Genomic DNA, 25609 nt, shown 5'->3' with positions numbered 1-25609 from the left:
CCTGTATGAACTGTTCCTCAGGGTAACCAAATAATTGTGAGGGGAATGTTTCTCTTGCCAGAAGTATTACAACCAGCAAATGAAGAAATCATGTTAAAATAAGTATATTACCATTTTGTAATCCCTAATGCATTAATGGAGCTGGGCAATGATCATCAACAGTTACTAACATTAAAAAAAAAAAAAAGTGGGAGGCCACGCACAGTGGCTCACACCTGTAATCCTAGCACTTTGGGAGGCTGAGGCAGGCGAATCACTTGAGGCCAGGAGTTCAAGACAAGCCCAGGCAACATGGCAAAATACTGTCTCTGCTAAAAATACAAAAAAAAATTAGCTGGGCGTGGTGGTGCACACCTGTGGTCTCAGCTGCTTGAGAGGCTGAGGTGGGAGAACCACCTGAACCCAGGAAGTCAAAGCTGCTGTAAGCCAAGGCCACTGTACTCCAGCCCTGGCTACAGATGTCTCAAAAACAATTTGTCTCGAAAAACGTGGGGGAAGCAACAATAATTACGTACCTTCTGATGAAAGAATGTACCACCATATATTCATGTTCAAAACTTGCATCTAAATCTGATCAAGGCCAGGTGTGATGGTTCACACCTGTAATCCCAGCACTTTGGGATCACCTGAGGTGGGCGGATCACCTGAGGTCAGGAGTTCGAGACCGGCCTGGTCAACATGGCCAAACCCCATCTCTACCAAAAATACAAAAATTAGCCAGGCTTGGTGGCACATGCCTGTAATCCCAGCTACTTGGGAGGCTGAGGATGGAGGATCACTTCAATCTGGAAGGCAGAGGTTGCAGTGAGCCAAGGTCATACCACTGCAACTCCAGCCTGGGTGACAGAGTGAGACTCCCTCATAAACAAATAAATAAATCTGATCAAGACTCTGGTACCAATTTACATGAAATGACAGGAACAAAGGAACATGTTGCATGACTTCTCAGAGATGTAATCAGCAAGCCTAGGTGTGGGGAAGTAGGACAAAGGATCTGGTTCCTTAACAAATAAAAAGGGGAACAGGAAAAGCAACTGAATAATATATAGATTTTAAAGCCTCAGAGATCTTTACACATTCTGATACAAGGAGGAGGAGCTTCATTCCCTCCCCTTGAGTATGGGCTGCACTTGGTGACTTATATTTAGTGAATAGAGTATGAAAAGAGGAAAATAGTACCTTCATAGTGAAGAGACCTGGCAGACACTACCAGAACCAAGTGATAAGGTTAACGACACCAGTGACAAGTCACATGGATATCATACGCTCCCTGATATGAAGTGATTAAAAGCATACATCACCTCCATGATATTCTTTCCCAAAATGTATAACTCTAGTCTAATCATGAGAAAACATCAGACAGACCCAAATTGAGGGACATTCTACAAAATACTTGACCAGTACTTTTCAAAAGTTTATAGAAACTACAATCATATGTATGAAAATTATATTTAAAAACGTAAGAAAATGTGTGTAGGACATATGCACCTGACAACTAAGGAGATGGTTGTATGTAGGCTACTGCAATAGAGAGAAGTTCATTAGACACACGTTTTAAAAAGAGGACTTGGGGTTTTATAACACAAGGGAGTCATTAAGGGAAGGGTGGTCTAAGTCATATAGGGAAGGCGTGTTTTTTGCAATTAGCCATTTCCTGAAACACACAAGAGTGGGGCATTTCTTATCCATTCCTATTTTCCTGGAGTGAATAGCTCAGGTAAAGTTGAATGCATCCATTCAAAAGAAGAAACAACACTGTACTTCAGCCTGGCGACAGAGTAAGACTCTGTCAAAAATAAATAAGAAGAAAACAAGAAGAAGAAGAGGAAGAAGAGGAAGAGGAGGAAGAAGAAGAAGAAGAGGAGGAGGAGGAGGGGGAGGAAACAAATGTCAGATAATCTCACTTCCCGGAAATAATAACATTTAATGTGGTTGTTTTTCAAATCTGGAATTATTAAAGAACTACATCTTATGATTATCTCTTCACTCAGTAATATATTTTTATAATGTAACTGTCTCAAATGTCTGCAACACTCAGGGAAATAAGCTCCCATTCAAAAGCGTAGTAAACATAAATATACTGGGTGAAGCACCAGAGGATATAAACAGACAATTTGCAGAATGACAACTCTCAAAAACTAACACTCATATGAGAGGTGCTCACAAATGTTAATAATCCAGGAAATGCAAATTGATGCAACAATGAGATATAATTTTACACCTGTTAGATTGGCAAATATTAGGAAGTTCAGTAAAACAGTGTTGCGGGGATGTGGGATTACAGCAACCTCATGCACTGACCTCCTAATTGGACAAATTGAGGAATCCCCCAGTGTGTGTCGCTTGATGGAAAACAGGCTCCAACTTCCACCAGGGATGCTGCAGGATGCTGTACATTTTCTTTCCACACCTGCCGACAGGCAGGGCCTGGGCCCGCTCCCTGCGACTGGCCACTCAGGTTAGCCTTCCCAAGAATTTGAATCAGGTGCTAAAGGTACGAAGACCCCAGAAAAGTTAGCGATTCTTCTCAGAAGAAGCAATGGACTCCAGCACCCAGCAGTATGGCTTTGAGTGTCCAGTGTGTTTCTGCCTGTGGCAGGGTCCTCCCAGGACTGCTTCTGTGCACAGCTTATCAGTGTTCTTCCCAGCTTGGAGACCCTGGGTCCCCATCCGGGAGTGCTTGGTTCTTCAGCTTTCAGGAAGATGGAGTAGACACACTTCTCCCTATTCCTCCCAGTAAGGACAACTAAAAACCCTGGACATTTGGGAAACTTTCAGCCATTATTTCTTTGAATACCTTTTCAGCCTTGTCTTCTTTCTTTTCTTCTTCTGCAACTTCAGTGACACAAACACTGGGTCTTATGATAGTCTCACAGGTCCCTGAAGCTCCGTTCATTGTTTTCCATTTATTTTCTCTCTGTTTTTCAGTCTGGGTGGTTTCTCTAGTTATAGTTCCCAATTCAGTGATTTTTTTCCCCTCTCTCTTCTCTATTTGGCTATTGAGCCCATCCATTTATTTTGGTTATTGTATTTTTTCAGTAGATTTAGTTTGTATATAAAGCAAGTATAAGAATATTCTGAAAAGTGGAGAAAAGAAGGCAGACCAGCTAGGAGACTTGAGACCATCATAGTGCGTTCTCCTGGCTTTCATTTTGTCTCATGTATCCCAGACTTGAATTGAAGAAGTTCACGACCTGGAAACTCTAGTGTTTGAGATGGGGGGAAAAGTCCCAACAAAAACCTACTCCCTCTAGACAAAGCAAAAACAAAACAGAAAGCAGAAAAGGGGCAGCCTTACAAGATAGAAACCCTTGAGACAATAACCTTTCTACTCCAGCCAAACACCACAGAAAAGACTGTGGCCCACCCACACTCACACAAGCAAAGGCAGAGTGGAGATCCTAGAATTCCACCCACACCAGGCTGTAAAGAGGCACCTCAACTCTCCCCATGGGCTCCCTGCAATATCAATGAAGACAGTCGGGGAGCCTGGACTTCCACTCCCATCCAGCAGTTACGAGGTGCCCCTCTCTGCTCTGCTGGGGCAGTGTCCCGGAAAACCTAGAGGAGGGTCAGGACTTTCACCACCAACTAGTGGTAATGAGGCCACCACCACTGTGGTGTCAGTGGAGGCCCCTTGGGGAGCAGTCATAAGCCATCCCACCCAATTGTCCCCCAAGTCAGGGAGGTCTTAGTAGAGCCCTACGGAGAAGATGGAATTCCCATTCCCACAACCAGTAACGAGGAGAGAAAAGAAAGAGGGTGAAATGGAATGAAACATCAAGGATGAAATGGGATATCACTACAGACTCTGTACACATCAGAAGGATAGGAGGGAATACTACAAACAACTCTACGTACACACATTTGACAGCTTAGCTTAAACAAGCCAATTCCTCAAAAACTGTAACTCATCCAATATGAAATGGAATTTTAAAACTGAATTTGTAATTTTAAAACTAAAATTTAAAAACGTCTCCTAGACCAAGAGAGTTCACTGGAGAATTCTACCAAAAGTTTAAAAAAGAATTAACACTAATTCTACAAAATCTCTTCCGGAAAATTGAAGATGAGGGTAGACTTTCCCATTTATTTTATGAAGCTAGTACTAAATCTGATACTCAAACCAAAAAAAAAAGATAGATAGTACAAAAAACAAAAGACTAACATCATGAATATAGATGCAACTTTTTTTTTAATTAGCAAGTAGAATTCAACAATGTAAAAAAAAGTATACACAATGACCAAGTTGAGGGTGGCTTGTGCTGGCCTGCAGGTGCCCCTTGCTGTGAGCAGCCTGGGTGCCATGGACAGTGGCAGGAGGCCGATAGGCTCTGGGGCAGAAGGGGGCAGATCCCCAGTGAGGCCCCACCTTCAGGCCAAGGAGGGCCTGAAGGCTGGGGTCGGGCTACCAGCCCCACAGACCGGAGTGGGAGCTTGTGGTGCCTTTTCTGGGCCTGCCCATGGCTACCCATGGACCAGCTGGCATACACTTTCCCCCCTCTGAAGCCCGTAATACCCCTGAGCTCAACCAGAGCTGAGCAGACACTGGGATGACCAACAGCAGAGAGGAGCTACCCACTCCAGAGCCTACTCTCTGCTGAGAGCTGCAGAGACAATGGGACCACCTGCAAGCAAAGAGGAGCTTCCCACTCCAGGGTCTCCTCTTTGCTAGGAGCTGAACACTCATCAGGACACCCTGGCTGTGGAAAGGAGCTACCCACTGCAGGTTTCCTCTGAACTGTCCTATCACTCAATAAAGCTCCTTTTCATCTTGCTCAGAGCCTCCACTTGTCTGCGTACCTCCTTCTTCCTGGTTATAGGACAAGAACTTGGGACCCATTGAATGGCAGGGCTAAAAGGGCTGTAACACAAACAGGGTTGAAATATGTCCCTTGCTCGCTACATTGAGTGTGAAGAGAAAGAAAGAATGGCTGTGGCCCTTAGGGGATCCCAGACCTTGGAGCCCCCCAAGCCCGGTCTATGACTCCTTTTTGGGAGCCCCGTGGTTCCTGGCATCTCCAAGCTTCCAGGCACCACTGTGTTCCCCGGTTCCAGCTGTGGAAGCTGCGTGCAGTGTGCCTGGCCCAGCCACAGCCTCACAGAGAACTAGTGCCTATGCCAGCACCTGGAGCTGCCCACCCCACTGCAGCAGCTGACATGTCTGACTGCACAGTGACCAGACCCCACGCTTGCTCATACACCCCTTGCCACTCCATGCCTGACTTGCCTTTGGCAGACGTGGGATCCAGCTGAGCACAGCCTGCCAGGCCAAGTGGGCAGAAGGAGCCCAGTGGGCCCAAACAAAACTTGGGCAAAGGGGCCACTGGCCACAGAGTTTTCTGGCCAGAAAAGCAACACCCCAAAGATCTTGTAACAAAGTGAGGCTTACTGCAGGAATGCAGGGCTGTTTTACTATTCACAAATCAGTCAACATAATCCAACATATTAACAAAAGAAAATTGATACAAAAGAAAATTGATCTTACCAATCAATACAGAAAAAGCATTTGACAAAATACCCATTCATGGGTTTAAAAATGCTCAGAAAAATAGAAATAGAGGGAATTTGTCCTAACTTGTTAAAGAGCATCTATAACAACTCCACAGCCAGCATCATACTTAACAGTGAAAGAATGAATGACTGTACCCTGAGAACAGGAACAGGGCAAGGATGATTGCTCTTACCATTATTGTTAAACAGTGTTAGAAGTTCTACCCAATGCAATAAGGTAAGAAAAGGAAATAAAAGGCATATAGATCAGAAAGGTAGTAATAAAACTGTCCCTATTTGCAGATAACATGCTTATCTAAGTAGGAAAACTCACAGATCTACCAAAAATAGAATCAAAAACAAAAACTCCTAGAGCTGATAAGTGACTTCAGCTAGACTGCTGGAATATGTTGTATTTCTTTATACTAGCAATGAACACATGGGCACTGAAATTTAAAATACAGTAGCATTTACAATGTATAAAAAAACAAAATACTTAAATTTAAATCCAACAAAACATGTACAGGGCTTGCATGCTGATAACTACTCAGGTTTAAATTGTAAGAGATAGAACTTTCAGAAAAAAAAAAAAGAAAATATTTGGGATCTAGATAGTGAGGCAAAGAACTACAAAATTGCTGATGAAAGAAATTTCAAAAATCTAAAAAAAGAATGACCATACTTACTTATGGATTAGAAGACTTAATATGGTAAATCTGTCAATTCTTCCCAAGTTGATATAAGGATTTAATGCAATTCTTATTGTTACAGGCTAACTGAGTTCTACTGTAACACCTAATTGGGAAAAAGGGCAAGCAGGTTTTATTCCTGGCCAGGAACGGAGGAGGGAGCTCTTTCTCTAAAGATTCCTTCTCCCTGAGATATGAGAAGCTGGGGGATTTTAAGGCGTTAGATGTGGGGCTGGGAGGTAGGTAAACACATGTGGGGAGGAACTCCAGACGTGCAGGTGCAGATCATGAACATGCTTCTTCACATAATGTATATTCAGAAAATGGCAGCAATTATCTTCTATGGGTGAGGCTTTAGCATTATGATGATATGTTAATGATCTAAAGGTAACACGGGGTCGCTGGTTCAGGTTTGCCCCGGTTTCACACAGGCCTTATCTTCCTCTAATAATTGGCAAGGAGTCCTGCAGCCCCCGGGCCATCTGGAGTTCTTTTAACCAAGCTTACCTATAGATAAAGAAATAGAAAAATCTGTTTAAGAAAAGAATAATGAGTTTTTTCAGTTATTTACTGTTTAAGAAAATAATGAGCTTTCTCTGCTGTATCTCCAGGGCTGCCCTAGTAACACTATCAAAATCCCAGCAGGATTTTTTGTAGATATAGGCAACATTATTTGAAAGTTTGTATGGAAAGGCAAAGGCACTGGAATAGCTAACACAATTTTGAAAAAGAATAACAAAATGGGAGGAATCAGTTTCCAGTAATCAAGACTATGTGGTATTGGAGGATGGATAGACACATAGATCAATGGAATACAACAAAGAATCCAGAAATAGACCCACAGAAATATGTCCAACTGACATTTTGCAAAAGTGCAAGAGCAATTCAGTGGACAAAAGACAGTCTTTTCAACAAAAAAATGGTTCTGGAACAGTAAGACATCTATAAGCAAAAGAAGAAGGAAGAAGAAGAAAGAAAAGAAAGAACAGAACCTCACCCTAGGTCTCACACCTTACATTAAAATTAACTTAAAATAAATCTCAGGTTTAAATTGTAAGAGATAAAACTTTCAGAAAAAAAAATACAAGAAAATATTTGGGATTTAGATACTGAGGCAAATAATTGAAAACAAAAGCACAATCCATAAAAGGAAACTTTGGACTTCATCAAAATTAAAAATTTTTGTTCTGCAGAAGACCTTGCTACAAGGATGAAAAGACAAGCTACACACTGGGAGAAAATATTTGCAAACCATTCATACCACAAAGAACTAGTACCTAAAATGTACCAGTGTTTTGTTGTATAAATGGGTTGCAAATATTATTATATATCCCCTGATATAAGGAATTCTCAAAGCTTAACAGAAAAAAAAAATCAAATTAGAAAATGGGCAAAAGATGTTATCAAAAAAAGATATACAGATAGTAAGTAAGCACATGAAAAGATGTTTAACATCCATTAGCGAAGTAAAAATTAAAAACACAATGAGCTATCACTGCATTCCCATCAGAATGACTAAAATCAAAAATAGTGACAACACCAAATGCTGGTGAGGATGTGGAGAAACAGGACCATTGTACATTGCTAATGAAAATGTAAAATGGTACCACCACTCTGGAAAACAGTTTGACAATTTCTTAAAAAATTAAATATGCAACTACCATAAGATCCAGCAATTGCAATCCTGGGCATTTATTCCAGAGAAATAAAAATTTGTGTTCACTCTGAAAAATGGACATGGATGTACATAACAGCTTTATTTGTAATAACCAAAAACTGAAAACAGTCTAGATGCCCTTCACTGGGCAAGTGGTTAAACAAACTGTGGTGCATGAATACCATAGAATGCCACTCAGTGATCAAAAGGAATGAGCTACTGATACATGCAACAGCCTGGATGAATCGCCAGAGAATTGTGCTGAGTCAAAAAAGTTACATACTGTATTGGTGCTTGAGGGCTCAGGAGGGTCTCCAGATGCCACTAAGGCCCCATTTCCAGCTGGTGTCCAGATTCTTGGCACCATCACAAGAAAGAGTTCAGGGATGAGTCAGAATAAAGCCAAAGGCAAGAAGCTTTTATTGCAAATTGAAAGTACACCCTTAGAAGTGTGAGCCTGCTTGAGAGAATAAGTCACACATAATGGAGTTTGGGTGTCTAATTTTATGAGTGTTTCTTTAATTAAGGGGTGGAATATCCTGGAAAAGGAGGGGATTTCAGGGACATCCCCCCTCCACTCCAGTTATTACCACGTTTCTGCATTACTTGGATTTGCCTGGAAGAGTCATGGACATTGTCGCCCTGACCAGAGTTTCAGCCATTTTATTTCCCTTATTTTGGGTTTTCTGTTATGCTATGGTTTCTTTACCTAGTTCTTGTTTATTTGACTGGTTCTTCTTTCTGTTCTCTCTTTCTTTCTTTCTTTCTTTCTTTCTTTCTTTCTTTCTTTCTTTCTTTCTCTTCTTTCTTTCTCTCTTTCTTTCTTTCTTTCTCTTTCTTTTCTTTCTTTCTTTCTCTCTCTCTCTCTCTCTCTCTCTCTTTCTTTCCTTCTCTCTCTCTTTCTTTTTTTTTGTTTAAAAAACAGTCTCACTCTGTTGCCCAGAGTGGAGTGCAGTGGCATGATCTCAGCTCACTGCAACTGCTGCCTCCCAGGTTCAAGTGATTCTCCTGCCTCAGCCTCCTGAGTAGCTGAGACTACAGGTACCCGCCACCACGCTCGACTAATTTTTGTATTTTTAGTAGGGGCAGGGGTTTCATCATGTTGGCCAGGCTGGTCTCAAACTCCTGACCTCAAGTGATCTGTCCGCCTCAGCCTCCCAAAGTGCTGGGATTACAGGCATAAGCCACCGCACCTGGCCTTTGGCTAGTTCTTATTTGAGTTTTTCCATCCTCCTGTGACCACCCAGTGCTGTTCCCATCTCAACATCATTCTGTTGGTATAGCATTCTTGAAATGACAAAATTTTACAAATGGAGAACAGATAAGTTGTGGCAGGAGCTAAAGAGGGGGTGTGATTGGAAGGAAGGGAGGGTGGCTACAACAGAGCACCATGGGGGATGCTGGTGCTGATTGACATGTTCTGTATCCTGACTGTATCATTGTCAATATCTTGGCTGTGATATTGTTTTGCAAGATGTTACCACTGGAGCATACTGGGTTAAGGGTACACAGGATCTCCCTGTATCATTTCATACAAATGGGTGTGAATCTACAATTATTTAAAGGTGAAATTTAATTTATTAAGAAGGATCTTAGCAGTGATCCACACACAATGTAGGTTAGCTGTTACTACTGGGATGGAGAAGGGAAGAGGAAAAGAAAAGAAATAAATCACCTAAGGAACTGAGGCATCTACCTTATGTTTGTAGTGAATACAGATTTTCAAAAGCATGCCCCCCCAAAAGTGACTTTCCACCACATAACTTTCCTTTTTATCACTGAGTGGTGTTCCCCGGTCCGTGTGCACTACCGTTTGTTTAACCAACCATTTGCCCAGTGAAGCACATCTAGGTTGTTTTGGTTTTGGCTGTTACAAATAAAGCTGCTATGGACATTCATGTCCATCTTTTGGAGTGAACATACATCTTCATTTCTCTGGGATACATGTCCAGGAGTGCGATTGGTGTGGTATTTTCCATTATCCCTTTAAATCTATACAATAGGGCTAGCTCTCGCCCTGCACCTGGATGGGACCTCAGCCAGGCAGCCGCCATAACCTCTCTGATTGCTCTTAGGTAATAAACAACTAGTAGCTAGTTATGCAGGCAGCTGCATATCTGACTCTGCGTCCCCATTGTGCTTGATGAAGAAGACCTAATCTAGTCCCATGCTGATAAACGAAATCAAATTCAGAGACTTCTGAGTCCTTTCATATGGAGAACTTGGACACAGTCAGAATTGTTTTTTCTCCTTTCGCCGCCTCCTCTTTAGAATGAACGCTGAACTTGGGGGACAGAGGGGTGCACAGAGGCAGTGGTGGGGAGAGATGGGGTGCTGTTTCTCCATCCCATCTTGGTAGAGATTGTCTCCATCTTTATCTGGCCTCCTGCTCCTGGGAGAAGCTGGTCCTTGGCACTGGTGTTGCATGGGTTCCGTGGATAGTGCTTGCATGGACCCCAGGCATTGACTCAGTGCGTCTTAGCCCACTAGGGTGCTCATCCATGGTGTGGAACCACATCATCCACTGCTTCCCAGCAAGGCTGTCCCAGCCATGTCCTGACCAAACATGACTCAAGGTACAAAATCATAAAGCATTTTTATTTTTATTTTCCTCTATCCTTTTAAATCTGTTCTGTAGGGCTAGTTCTTCCCTTGCCCTTGGATGAGACCTCAGGCAGTCTTCATAATGTCTCTGGTTGCTCGTAGGTAATAAACAACTAGCAGCTAGTCATGCAGGCCCCTGTACACTACCTCTGTGTGATTCCTGTGTCACCACTTGCTCCCTAAGGGAGAGACTGGCTTATTTTCTGCTTGCCACAGTGTTTGCTGCTTTCTCAAAGTATGCTGAACCTTTGGCCTTGAGTTCCACAGCTTCACGACAGCCCATGGAGTGGGTAGCATCCATCCAAGCCCATGGTGTCACCCGTGGGACCTGAGGGCAGGGAAACCAGCACAGCTCTGCAGATATACATGCTGCTTGCTGCGCTTGGAGTGAGAAACTGTCTTGCTCTCATCCGTTGCCTGCTTTGGGCACCTCTAGAGCCATGGAAGGTTTATTCCTGGCTATCCTCAGTGAGCCTGGGGCTTTTCCCTAACACCCTGTCTACACCACACCAAAGGGAAGGAGCAGCTCCCTAGGAGAACCACCCCTCCTGAGCCATGCGTGTTAGACTCACAGGACCCTGGTTCCAATTCCTCATGTGTGGTTTAGTCTTACCTGAGTATCTCTTTCTTTTTTTCCAACTTTTATCTTAAGTTCAGGGGTACACGTGCAGGATGGGCAGGTTTGTTACATAGGCAAACATGTGCCATGGTGGTTTGCTGCACAGAGCATCCCATCACCCAGGTATTAAGCCCATCCATCATCCATTAGCTATTCTTCCTGATGCTCTCCTTCTTCCCACCCCCGCCCTTTGACCCCACCCCAGTGTGTGTTTTTCCCCTCCATGTGCCCATGTGTTCTCATCACTTAGCTTCCACTTATAAGTGAGAATATGCAGTATTTGGTTTTCTCTTCCTGCGTTAGTTTGCTAAGGATAATGGCCTCCAGCTCCATCCATGTCCCTGCAAAGGACAGGATCTTGTTCCTTTTTATGGCTACATAATATTCCATGGTATGTACCACATTTTCTTTAAGCTCTATCATTGATGGGAATTTACTGGGGAAGCATCAGGATTTTCTTCTGCCACTTATGCCTCTGTTTTACAGAGCCTGAGATTTTTTTCTCAATCTGTGTGGAACAGCGCTTTGCAGAAGGCTAGCACTGCAAGACTTAACCCAAGTCATCCTAACTCCTCTTCTGCTCCAACTTCCAGGAGAAAAGGGAAATCATCAGGTAATAATGCCCTAAATATCCCGAACTTCTACCCTACCTCTACCTGCCCCTCATCTTCCTTTCTGTCTCAGAGGCCAGGGAGGGGACTCCCCTCTAAAGCCAGTAAGAACCTGGCTTGGGAACTCCAGAGGAGGGTACTGTGGGCTTTTGGAGTCAGAGAAAACTGACTCGGAATGCCATTGTGACTCCTCACCACTGTGTGGTTCTGACTCAGTTATTAAACCATGCTGGGCCGCAAACCCAAGTCTAGCTCTCAGTGCACGGCTGTGATGAATGCTGGGCAAACAGCTGCTAAATGAATGGGCTGCGTTCAATTTATTGGAGGATGTTCCTGAAATGCCCAGCAGAGGGCTCTGGTTGCACAGAAAAGACTCGTCCACTACTCTGCCTGGGTTGAAAGCTCTCTGCCTGCCAAACCCCTTTGCCTCATTTCGGGCCCCCATTTTCATGAACCTACATTAATGCATAGCTCTGGGGAAACACTTTTTTGCAGTTATGTGTGTCACTACGCTTCCATCAAAGAGTCAAATCAGATAGCTTTACATTTTCATTACAATACTGCTTTTTCCCTGCCTACTTGGATTTTTTTCTGATGGGAATAAGTCATGATTTCTCAACAGGGCAAGAGAGCCCCCAAAGCAATGAATATTGGTTCTTAGGATGCCCCCAACATCTTAGCTGTTGCGTCTATTTGTGGCCCTCCAGAATACCACAGTACGTAAACAGACACACGGTATATCTGCAGTATTATATTTTCATGGGGACGTGGACAATTAGAAAAACAAATGTAAAATGGTTCCTTGGAGGAGCTGTAAGTTTAAAAATAAGAGTTGAACAATACTGGAATGAGGGAAGGTGAATCAAGAGAAGATACCATCATTGTCACACACTTGGAGTTAGGGACACATAAGACAAGCCTTTCCCAGAACGTGGGGTACGCATGACACTGTCCAACCTCAGTAGTTCTAACTGGAGATCCTGTCATTGTTTAAAACCTCCCACGCACCTCACCCCCACCCCTGGGAGAACTTAAGTTCCAGTGCTCTGCTCTCATCAACCCCAAAGTTTCCTCTTGCTCCTTCATAATCCCTCCTTCCCATCTCCCCATCCCATCCCCCATCCCCAAGGAACCACTGATCTATTTTGTGTCACTCTAGATTAGTGAGCATTTTCTAGAGGGTGTTTTATAAGTGGAATCATAGCCCAATTTATTCTTTCATTCACTTGGTGGATATTTGGGTTGTGTCCAGCTTGGGGCTGTTGTGAATAAAGCTGCTATGACTATGAATGTATAAGTTTTTGTGTGGACATATGTGCTCACTTCTCTTTTTTTATTATTGGTTTTTTAGAGACAGGATCTCACTCTGTTGCCCAGGCAGGAACGCAGTGATGGGGTCACAGCTCACTGCAGCCTCAACCTCCCGGACTCAAACGATCTTCCCACCTCAGCCTCCCAAGTAGCTGGAACTACAGGTATAGATCACCAAACCTGAATAATTTTTTTAAATTATTTCTCTTGAGTAAGTACCTAGGAATAGAATCACTGGGTTTTATGACAAGTGTTTGTTTGACTTTTTAACAAAGGGGCTGATTAAAGTATCTTTCCCCAGGCAGTGGGGCCCCCCTGGGGGAGGGAGCCACCATCTGTAATTCAAAAGGATTCTTTCCTAGGAAGACTTCTTAAGAGATGTCACATATTCATATTCATCCTTCAGAGAGCAGGGAGTTGACAACCACATCCAGTTATGCCAAGACGATTTTCTGGAACCTCTCTCCAGAGGACAGAAAACACATATTACACATGTAATCTCTGGCATGACAGAATACATTTGCTATAATATAAAAATATGAAAAATACATTAAAGTATTGTAGGAGATGCAAAATTTTACCTTACCCTTTTAGAGTTTTTTTTCTAACTGGGCCTGAGAATGAAATTGACATAAGACAGATCAACAGGAGAAAAGCACACACAGTTATTTAATGCAAGTTTTACCTGCACAGGAGCCTTCATAAGGAAACAAAGGCCCAAAGATGCTGTTAGAGAAGAATGCTTATAAACTGAAATGGACAAAGTATCGTAAGTCATGAAAATGAGATGTGGCAAAGAGGCTGGGGCTAGGGTGGTTGATCGGGTGGAGAAGTGACTAGGAAGATAGGAATTAGTCGAACCGGATCTGTGTGTAAAGGTTTCCCAAGGTCTCACCTTCCTGTCCTTGATGATAAGAATGTTACTTTCTTTCTGCTATAGGGAGGGCATCTTTCACATGGGAATTTTATCTCCTGCTTTTAAGAAACAGAAGGAAGATCAAGGCAATCTTCTCGTACCTGCTGTTTTTCAAGGGCCTTTAACTCAAAATAGTCACTATGCCAAAGTGGCATATTTTTAATTCCTTCAGTATAAAGAATAAAGTTAGGCTGGGCACAGTGGCTCATGCCTGTAATCCCAGCACTTTGGAAGGCCGAGGCAGGTAGATCCATTGAGGTCAGGAGTTTGAGACCAGCCTGACCAACATGGTGAAATCCCACCTCCACTAAAAATATAAAAATTAGCCAAGCATGGTGGTGTGCACCTGTAGTCCCAGCTACTTGGGAGGCTTAAGCAGGAGAATCACTTGAACCCAGGAGGCAGAGGTTGCAGTGAGTTAGGATCATGCCACTGTACTCTGGCCTGGGCAACAGAGTGAGACTCTGTCTTAAAAAATAAACAAACAAAGAAGGATAAAGTTAAATGGCCCATAATACTGCCACAGAGAGGTAGGTATGTCTGACAGTCGGCTGTGTGCCTAGCGAGTCTTTCTGTTGTGCATATTACACATAGAAATGTCTGACCACTAAGATACACATTTTCTACAATTTAACATTCTTGGTCAGGTAGTTGAGGGTCATCACTCCTCAAAAAAAAAGTCACAATCCTTCACTCAGTTTCCAGACCTGAACCAGTTTTAGTGTTTAAAACACATCAATTGAAGGAGAGGCTGGCTTCCTAGGAGGACCCTGCGATACCATGAGAGATGGCCACATGCTGGAGAAAGAGGAACACTCAAACATCAAGAACTATTGGCACAGGATCCAGGTTGACATTTACCCGGGAACCCAAAGCATCATCGTAGCCTCCCTATTAAATTGAGGGCATATGAAGGGCAGGAAATAAATGGGATCCTGGCCCAAGTCTGGGTTACAGTGGGTTCACTAGACTCATGGGACAATCCCATGGCCATCTCTCCAGTCCTCAATTGGAATAGACATGTTGGCAATTGGCACAGCTCCCACACTGGTCCCTTGGCCCATGGGGTAAGAGCTATCAGAATAAAGATTAGTGGAAGCCTCTGAAATAGCCCCCTAACACCCCAACTCAACCAAGAGAGTAAAGTTTTTAAAATGTCACATCCATCCAAAGAGGAATATTAGAGATTGGAGCTATCCTTAAAAACCTAAATGATGCTGAGGCGCTAGTCACCTCATAGCTTGTGTAATTCACCAGTCTGGCCCCTGCAAAACCCAGATAATTCTGGAGGATGACAGTGGACTGCTGCAAACTCTGCTGAACAGTAGCCTCAATGCAGCTTCTGTGCCAGGTGTGGTACCTTTGCTAGAGCAGATGAGCACAGCCTTGGGCACCTGGCATGCAGCTGTCAATGCAGCTAATGTGTTCTGTTCCATGCCTATCAAAAAACAGTATCAGAAGCAGTTCACATTTGGTGGAGTGGACAACAGTACACATGTACAATCTTTCCCAATGGTTATCTCAACTCTTTGGTGCTATCATGACACATTATGAAGAGACCTGAACTGGCTGGACATCCACAGAACATCACACTGGTCCCCTCTATCGATGACATATGCTAATTGGACTGGGCGAAGTGAATAGAACAGGGAGGCCTTGGTATGACACAAGCACTTCAGAGGGTACAAGACTAAACCCTTCAAAAGTGCAAGGACTTCCAAATAGGTGAGAAAGTTGAGTTCCAGTGTTCTGAAGCATGCTAGAACATTCACTCAAAAGTAAGGGCAAAACTTTTTTATCTTTCATCTCCCACCACCACCAAGAAGAAAGTGCCATACCTATAGACTTCTTTGGGTTCTAGAGGCAGCATATTCCAAACATGAGAATACTGTTCTGATCCAAGTATCTGGTAAAAGGAAAGGCTGCTGCTTTTGAGAGGCACCAAGAACAGAAAAGAGCTCTGCAGCAGGTCCAGGCTGCAAAGCAAGTATCCTTGAAGTTTTGGCCACACGACCTAGCAGCCCCTATAGTATTAGAGATAGTGGTGGCCAGAAAAGACATTGAATAAAATATATGGCAAGTCTCACTGGGAAAATCACAATTCAGATCCCCAGCATTCTGGAGCAAGTCATGTCATCTGCATCAGAGAATTACACACTCTTTGATAAATAGCTGTGTATTAGAGTTCTCCAGAGAGATAGAATCAATAGGTTCAGTCTTTCTAGATCAATAAATCAATCTAGAAAGAGATAGATGTATTAGGAGAATTGGCTCACATGCTCATGGAAGCTGAGAACTCCCACAACAGGCCTTCTGCTGGAAACACTGGGATGCTGGTAGCATGGCTGCCCAAAAGCCCCAGAACCAGGAAGTTGCTGATATAATTCTCAGTCTGAGGCCAAAGGCTTGAGAATCCAGAGACTGGTGTTAAGTCCAGAGACTGGTGTTAAGTCCAGAGGCTGGAAAGCCTGGAGAGCCTAGAGTTCCGATGTCCAAAGGCAGGAGAAAAAAGTGTGTTCCAGCTCCAGGAGAAAGAGGAAGGGAGGCAGGGGAGAGAGAGAGAGAATTGCTTTGTTTTTCTGCCTTTTTTGTTCTATCTCGATGCCAGTTGATTGGACGGTGCCTGCCCACAATGAGGGCAGATCTCCTCCTCTCAGTCTGCCAAGTCCCAGGCCAGTGTCCTCTGGAAACACCCTCACAGACACACCCAGAAGTGATGCTTTACAAATTATCTAGCTATTCCTTAATCCAGTCCAGCTGACACCTAAAATTAACCATCACAAGCTCCTAAGGGTTACTTGGCCTCAGAGGGAGGGAACACCTGATCACGGGAGAGCAAACGATTGTACAGCCAGAACTTTACACAATGAGTCAGATATTTGTCAGATCGACCAAGTCGTAAGATCAGGTGGGCCCAGCAGCATGCCAGGATAGAAGTGGGACACGGAGGATTGAGCAGAAGGAGGACCAGATGGCATAAGCGAGCTGCGTGAGCAGGTAACCAGACCCCCATCTCATCCACCTGTTGCCTTTGCTCTCGGCTCATACTGATGGCCAAGAAGGGCCATCATACGTATGGGGCGGAGAGATGGGTCCTTTATGACCAGCCCACAGAAGAGGAAGGAGCCTGAGCTTGGTATATGGATCAGGTGCCCAGTTTTGATGGTAAATGGACACGTACATGGCTTCATACATGAGAGGCATGGTGACCAAGAAGGGCTCAGATCGCTTAGGAATGAAGGTTGGGGTCACACCACCAGGTAAGCTACCAAGCCCGGCAGAGGTGCTGAGGATGAGGGAAGCTAGAAGAGGGTAGAGGTTTTCTGAGCAGCTGCCTATATCAGCAGCTCTCTGCTGCAAGGAAAATTAAATTTCTTACATATTTAAACCACTGTAAGTTGGGTTTCTGTTACACCAATTCTGACTGATATAGTATTTCTAACAATAGCATATGGCTGGTTTTTGTTCTTCAATCCTGTTTAACGAACTTTGAGTTTTAATGTGAGAATTCAGCTCACTTGAGGTTTGTGTAAACCTGGATACAATTTATTTTATTTCTTCCATTTTAACTCAGGTTCATTATTTATTTTACTTTGTCCTTTCTCTCTTTTCTTGTTTTTGATGGCTTGGTAACATGGCCATTTATTCAATTTTTATTTTCTTGTAGATCTTTTTCTTTTAGATTTTCTTATAGATTCTTACAGGTTTCTTAGAGAAGCCCTATACTTTTCCAGGCCATGAGTGGTTATTTTTATTTTTTTTTCACATTCAGAATAAAATACACAATTGCAATTATATAATCCTCCATTATGTGAGAAAAGCATCTATTTCCCCACATTAAAGTTACCTATTTGTAATATTTTTATATCTCCTCAGCCCGCAAAGATATTGAAACACTTTTATTCTCCATCTTCTTCTGCCACTTCCCTAAATACTAGGCTGAGTCCTTCAGGACTTACGGTCTGACATTACCATTAGTCTTTCTCTTAGGATTCCTCTTCTGTCAGAAATCTGTAGATATACTTACAGCATAGTTTGCTTCCAGGGATGCAGATGAGAAGTCAAATGCCATCTCATTGTTTCTTTGTAAGTTACTTATTTTCCCTCTCTAGAAATGAATAAGCTTTTATATTAACACTTGAGATTTCAGTCATTGTTTTCAGGACATGGCTAAAAATGAGTATTATTTTGTGTAAGTTCTGTTTGGAATTCACTGGGTCCTTCAAATCAGCAGATCAAGTCTTTATTGGAAAATTTTCAAGGACAATTTCCTCTATTATTTGTTTAATTATTGCCTGTCTTCCATCTGCTTCATTTTACAAATTTCCATTATCCTAATAATAATAATTCCAACATAGAATAATCCAAATATGCAAGTATTTGATTGCCTGCATCATTTCCTCAAACTCTGTTTATTTCACCTCATAATTTTCCTCTCTTTGCATTTTTGATTTGTGTTTTGTTTCATTTCTCCATTTGGCATTCTAGGTCAGGTTTCAACAGTGACTCTGCAATCCTTTGATTCATCTCTTGAAATTTTTAGTCTGAAAATGAGATTCTTTAGATCCAGAACGTGTGTGTGTGCGTGTGTGTACATGTGTGTGCGTCTGCGTGTGCATGTGTGTCCGTGTGTGCCATGCGTGTGTGTGTGCGTGTGTGCGTGTATGTGTGTGTGCGCGTGTGTGCGCATGTGTGTGCATGCATGTGTGTGTATATGTGCGTGCGTTGATGCACACTGTATTTGTGGTTCCTTACGTGTTGTTGTCATCATTGTTTTTGGTTCAGGCTATCCTCTCTCTCCCCCAGTAGGTTTGTAGCTGTTGTTCTCTGCAATATGCTGGTTCTTTCACTTTCTTACTTCTGGATCCCCCAGGATGGGTTGGTATTTTCCTTTTCTGACCCACTGGGGCCCATGTTCAGCTGCTGGGGATCTAGAGCAAGGCCAGTCTCTCAAGTAATGGATGGTGCAGCAGTCTGTGACTTGCTGGGTCCGCTGGCAAGTGGTCGGTCCCAAAGGTCTCCCTCTGCCCTCTAGTCTCTTCAGCTGCAAAGACTGGCATTTTCCCAGTGAGGAGAGGATTTAGCACTTTTGTTTTCCCCTACAGCTTTGTGTGAGCTGGAGCAATGAGCCCAAAGAATGCTCAGGGGGGCAGCTGCAGCCTCTCCCTTGGGAGGTCCTTGGATTTCTGTAGGTCAAGTGTTCCTGATTTCACTTTTCTTCTGACCATTACTCCTGGACTCTGCACCTCCAGTCCCCGGGCTGTCGTGGGGCTCAGAAGCAGAAAGTTGCTCTGCCAACTCCCTTCTTCTGGATCCCGGAGATGCACTAGATCTCTAAACCCCAGAAGCTGCTTGGCTCACAAAAGGTTCAGTAGCTGGTTTTAAATTGAAGGATGAAGGCAGCACAGATGTATTCAACAACCATCTCTGCAGAATTCTCAGAGGAAATTTCACTATATTCTAAATGGCAGAAATATGTTCACAGACCACAATGCAATAAAACTAGAAATCGCCAAAGAGTAACCAAACAAACAAAAACCTCATTACCAACAAAACCCCTATAGACATGAATATTCAAAACCTACTCTTTTAACTATCTATTGGGTTCAAAAGAAAAATTAAAGTAGAAATTATAAATTATTTCTAATGAATAACAATGAGGGCACAAAAAATAAAAAATCTATGAACTATAACAGAAGAAGAATTCAAAGCAAGATATACAGACATATCTCAGAGATAATGCAACTTCAGTATCAGACCACCACCATAAAGCTAATATTGCAATAAAGTGAGTCATATGAATTTTTTGGTTTCTCAGTGCATATAAACGTTATGTTTCCTCTATACTGTCATCTATTAAGTGTGCAATAGCATTCTGTCTATAAATGTACATACCTTAATTTTAAAATACTTTGTTGCTAAAAAATGTTGATGATCATCTGAGCTTTCAGTGAGTCATAATCTTTTTGCTGGCAGAGGGTGTTAACCTCAGTGTTGATGGCTACTGACTCATCCGAGTGGTAGTTTGCTGAAGTTTGGGGTGGCTGTGGCAATTTCTTAAAATAAAACAACAATAAAGTTGGCTGCATCAACCAACTCTTCCTTTCACGAAAGCTTTCTTTGTAGCATGTGATGCTGTTTGATAGCATTTATCCCACAGTAGAACTTTCAAAATTGGAGTCAGTCCTCTCAAACTCTGCAGTTGCTTTGTCAACTAAATGTATGTAATATTCTAAATCCTTTGTTGTCACTTTAATGATGTTCATAGACTCTTCACCAGAAATAGCTGCCATCTCAATAAATTGCTTTCTTTGAGCATTCATAAGAACTAACTCCACACTCGTTAAAGTTTTCTCATGAGATTGCAGCAATTCAGGCACACCTTCAGGTTCCACTTCTAATTCTAGTTTTCTTGCTATTTCTATCACATCTGCAGTTAATTCCTCCACTGAAGCCTTGAGTCTCTCAAAGTTATCCAAAGAAGTTGGAATCAACTTCTTCCAAACTCTTATTAATGTTGATATTTTGACCTCTTCTCCTGAATCACGAGCATTCTTGATGTAATATAGAATAGTAAGTTCTTTCTAGGAGGTTTTCAATGTATTTTTCCCAGACCCATCAGAGGAATTACTATTTATGGCAGCTATAGCCTTACAAAATGTATTTCTTAAATAATAAGATTTGAAAGTCAAAGTTACTCTTTGATCCATGGGTTACAGAATGGATGTTGTGTTAGCAGGCATGGAAACATTTGTCACCTTGTACATCTTCATCAGTGTTTCTGGGTAACCTGGTGCTTTGTCGATAAGCAGTAATATTTTGAAAGGAATCTTTTTTATTCTGAGCAGAGTTCTCAACAGTGGGCTTAAAATAATCAGTAAACCTTGCTATAAACAGATGTGCTGTCATCCAGACTTTGTTGTTATATTTATGGAGCACAGGCCGAATGGATGTAACATAATTCTAAAGGACTCTAAGACTTGAGGAATGGGAAATATGCATTGGCTTCAACTTAAAGTCACCAACTACCTTAGCTCCTAACAAGAGAGTCAGCCTATCATTTGAAGCTTTGAAGGCAAGCATTGACTTCTATCTGTAAAAGTCCTTAATGGCATCATCTCCCAATAGAAGGGTGTTTCGCCTACATTGAAGATCTGTTTTTTGGTGTAGCCACCTTCATCAATGATCTTAGCTAGATCTTCTGGAGAACTTGCTGCAGCTTCTCCATCAGCACTTGCTGCTTCACCTTGCATTTTCATGTTATAGAGTTGCCTTCTTTCCTTAACCCTCATAAACCAACCTCTGGTATCTTCAAACTTCTCTTCTGCAGCTTCTTCACCTCTCTGTCTTCATAGAATTGAAGAGAGTTAGGGGCTTGCTCTGGATTCAGTTTTGGTTTATGGGAATGTTGCAGCTGGTTTGATCTTCTATCCAGACCACTCAAACTTTCTCTATATCAGCAATAAGTCTCTTTTGTTTTCTTATCATTCATGTGTTCTGAAGTAGCACTTTGAATTTCCTTCGAGAAGTTTTTCCTTGCATTCACCACCTGGCTGTCTGGCACAAGACGTCTAGCTTTTGACCTATCTTGGCTTTCAACATGCCTCCCTCACTAAGCTCAATCACTTCTCTTTGTTTAATTTTAATTTCTAATTTTTGTGGAGACATAGTAGTTGTGTATATGTATGGGCTGCATAAGATATTTTGATACCAGCAAACAATGTGTAATAATCACATCAGGGCAAACCAGGTATCCATCACTTCAAGCACTTTTCCTTTGTGTTGCAGACAACCCAATTATACTCTTTTAGTTACTTTTAAATGTATAATTAAATTATTATTGACTTTCGTCACCCTGTTGTGCTGTCAAATATTAGGTGTTACTCATTCTTTCTATTTTTTATTTTTATTTTTTGACCCATTAACCATCCTCACTCCCCCATCCCTCTCCCAATTACCCTTCCCTGCCTCTGGTAACCATCATTCGACTCTCTATCTCCATGAGTTCAATTGTTTTAATTTTTAGCTCCCACAAATAAGTGAGAACATGCCAAGTTTGTCTTTCTGTTCCTGGCTTATTTCACTTAACGTACTGACTGCCAGTTCCATCTATGTCATTGCAAATGACAGGATCTCGTTCATTTTTATGACTGAATAGTACTCCATTGTATATATCAACCACGTTTTCTTTATCCATTCATCTGCTGATGGACACTTAGGTTGTTTCTAAATCTTGGCTATTGTGAATAGTGCTTCAACAAACATGGGAATGCAGATATCTCTTCAATATACTGATTTCCATTCTTTTGTGTATATACTTGGCAGTGGGATTGCTGAATCATATGGTAGCTCTATTTTTAGTTTTTTGAGGAACCTCCAAATTGTTCTCCATAGTGATTGTACTAATTTACATTCCCACCAACAGTGTATGAGGGTTCTCATTTTTCCACATCCTCACCAGCACTTGTTATTGTCTGTCTTTTGGATAAATGCCATTTTAACTGGGGTGAGATGATGTTTCATTGTAGTTTTGGTTTGCATTTCTCTGAGGATCAATGATGTTGAGAACCTTTTCACACACCTGTTTGCCATTTGTATGTCCTCTTTTGAGAAATGTCTATTCAGATCTTTTGCCCATTTTTAAATTGGATTATTGGATTTTTTTCCTATAGAGTTGTTTGAGCTCTTTATATATTTTGGTTATTGATCCCTTGTCATATGGATAGTTTGCAAGTATTTTCACCCATTCTTTGGGTTGTCTCTTCATGTTGTTGTTTCTTTTGCTGGGCAGAAGCCTTTTAACTTAATGTGATCCCATTTGTCCATTTTTGCTTTAGTTACCTGTGCTTGTGGAGATCATTTCTAGCCTTTGATTTAAAATGAGATATGTGCAACACTTCCTTTCACTTGAACACATAGAAGCCATTGTAGGGTCATTAATTGGCCTAATTTCAATATTCTGTGTCTCAGGGAATAGGGAGGCCCAAGGAGAAGTAGAGAGATAAGGGGACGGCTGGTAAGTGGAGCATTCAGAACACATACAATATTTATGGATCAAGTTCACTGTCATATGGGCACATTCATACCCCAAAACAATTAAAATAGTAACATCAGAGGTTACTGATCACAAATCACCATAACAGATAAAATCATCATGAAAAAGTTTGAAATATTGTGAGAATTACCAAAATGTGACACAGAGACATGAAGTGAGGACATGTTGTTAGAAAAAAATGGTGGAGTTGCTCTATGCAGAGTTGCCACAGTTCTTCAATTTATGAAAACACAATACCTGGAAAGTGCAGTAAAACAAGGTATGACTGTACAGATTTCAATAATTGTATTAGAAAAGCAAAAGGAAGGTTTAAAAATAATGAAGAGATCCCAGGTAAAGATACAGATTGAATATACAAGCCTAATTTTGTTCCCACTGAAACACCTGTTAAAAATAGAGGAAAGGGATTTTGTTTTCACCTTGATATTTTGTAAATGTCAAATCCTCAGAAAAGGCAGAAGAATGATACAATAAACATCCATATATGAATCATCCAGATTCACCAGTTGTTAAGATGCTACCATACTTGCTTTATCTCTTTGTCTCCTTTTTATACATATATGCATACACATTTTCCTGAATAATTTGAAAATAAGTTACCCATGTTATGACACTTCACTCCTAAGTATACATCCCCTAAGAATAAGGACAACCTCCTATTGTCATAAACTGGCTTCCGTAGAAGGAAGACTCAGATATGTGCATGCAGGAAATTTACTAAGGAGAGCTCTTGGGATCAACATCTTGGAAAGGGAAGGAAGAAGGATTAGGCAAAGTGAGGAAGTTGACTGTGATACAGATACAGATTCAATAAAAGCAGTAGCCATCTCCTTGAGGAGCTTTGAAGCTGTAATGGCACTTCAGGGTTGTCCCAAGTTGGAGTGAGCGGAGCTGGGCCTTTGTGCCTTTATGTCCACCAGTAATAAGGCATGAACTGCCTTGGGAGAGGGCATGACCTTGGGTGAGCCAGGACTCTTCAACCCAGGCACTTCCTGAAGAGCACTGATATCTGATGGTTATTTGCTGACAACACTGCCAGCAGCTATAGAAATAAGTCCCTCACTGTTTTGTTTTTTTTTTTTTTTTTTGAGATGGAGTCTCGCTCTGTTGCCCAGGCTGAAGTGCAGTGGCCGGATCTCAGCTCACTGCAAGCTCCGCCTCCTGGGTTCATGCCATTCTCCTGCCTCAGCCTCCCAAGTAGCTGGGACTACAGGCGCCCGCCACCTCACCCCTAGGGCTAGTTTTTTTGTGTTTTTTTAGTAGAGACGGGGTTTCACCGTGTTAGCCAGGATGGTCTTGATCTCCTGACCTCGTGGTCCGCCCGTCTTGGCCTCCCAAAGTGCTGGGATTACAGGTTTGAGCCACCGCGCCCGGCCAGTCCTTCACTCTTGAGGGGGAATCTGGGCAGTACACCAAGTGTCCACTACAGTCTGCCCCTTTGCCACACAGAGCACTTTTTCATTTAGGTTCCAGGAGCTACAACTCCAGGATTCCCATGGTCATCTTTCCTGGGAGAAACTTAAAAGGGAGGTTAGAGGGAGACACTACCAACCCTGCCAATGCAGCTGGTCTCAAGGCCACAACTGATATTCTTGCTCAGTCAGTGTGTTCAGGATCCAAAAATTAGTTTTGATCTGGAAACAAACAAAGAATTTGAGTAGCAATATCCACATCACATGGGTTGGATTTTAAGAATAAAATTCCAAACTGGATAAAGAGGGATATTATTACTACAAAATTTATGAAGAGGACTTAATGAGCGTAAAACTTTATGCACCAAACAACATAGCAAATAAATATAGAAAGAAAAAGTATTAGAAGTATAAAGAGAGCCTCGTAAAAATACAATTTCGATGGGAGACTTCAACATGTCTGTTTCAAAATCAGTAGGTCTAGTAGGAAAAGATGCATAGAAGGATTAAAAATAGAATCAGCAAACTCAAATAAGTATTTCTTCAACTACAGAATATAGATTTTTATATATACATGGAGTATTTACCAAAATTTATCTTCTATTGGGTCATAAGGAAAATCTTGAAAAATTAAGTAAATTAGATATTTTATAGGCTATCTTTTCCATTCATCATCCAATAAAAAAGAAGTAAATAATTTAAAATATTACCAAAATATGCTAATGATTTGGAAATTAAGTGTAAGAAATACAGTGTTAGGTAACCCTTGGATCAAAGGAAATAAAAAATAAAATTACAAATTATCTGGAAAACAATGGAAAGGAGACCTCGTCATTCAAAAGCTAATGGAAGACAGAAAAAGCTGCAGACAATGGAAGTTGTATAGGCTTAAGTGACTCTGTCAATAAATGAACTTAATACTTGTATATGACTCAGTTTATGTATTGCTACAGATCCATAGCAACCCTATACCCCACACTTCCTCCTCTGACATCAACCATTGCCCTGCTTCAGTGAACATCACATACATCTTACCATATAAACCAGGTATCAAACTTTAATGTGCATACAGATCACCTAGGAATCTTGTCAAAATGCAGATTCTGCTCCAGTAGATCTGGAGGGGAACCTGAGAATTTGCCATTTTTTTTTTAAAATTTATTTATTATTATTATACTTTAAGTTGTAGGGTACATGTGCATAACATGCAGGTTTGTTACATATGTATACTTGTGCCATGTT

The 25609-nt window shown here is 41.8% G+C and overlaps 2 long non-coding RNA genes across 2 annotated transcripts in view; one reads left to right on the top strand and one right to left on the bottom strand.

The window, feature by feature from the left end:
• Positions 1-1831: 1831 nt before the first annotated feature.
• LOC103887981 overlaps positions 1832-25609 on the bottom strand; it is a 47177-nt gene continuing 23399 nt past the window's right edge. The window contains exons 4-5 of the long non-coding RNA XR_002515106.2: positions 24508-24589; positions 1832-6689 (exon numbers count right to left, since the gene is read on the bottom strand). This is a non-coding gene — a long non-coding RNA (uncharacterized LOC103887981). The remainder of the gene's footprint in view (positions 6690-24507; positions 24590-25609) is intronic.
• On the top strand, positions 13105-17531 carry LOC116270816. The gene is made up of 3 exons (XR_004179097.1): positions 13105-13148; positions 13678-13748; positions 14606-17531. It is a non-coding gene; the product is annotated as an uncharacterized LOC116270816 (long non-coding RNA).

Source organism: Papio anubis, chromosome 16 (assembly GCF_008728515.1).
Source record: "Papio anubis isolate 15944 chromosome 16, Panubis1.0, whole genome shotgun sequence".
Lineage (NCBI taxonomy): Eukaryota > Metazoa > Chordata > Mammalia > Primates > Cercopithecidae > Papio > Papio anubis.
This window is presented reverse-complemented; position numbering and strand designations above follow the sequence as displayed.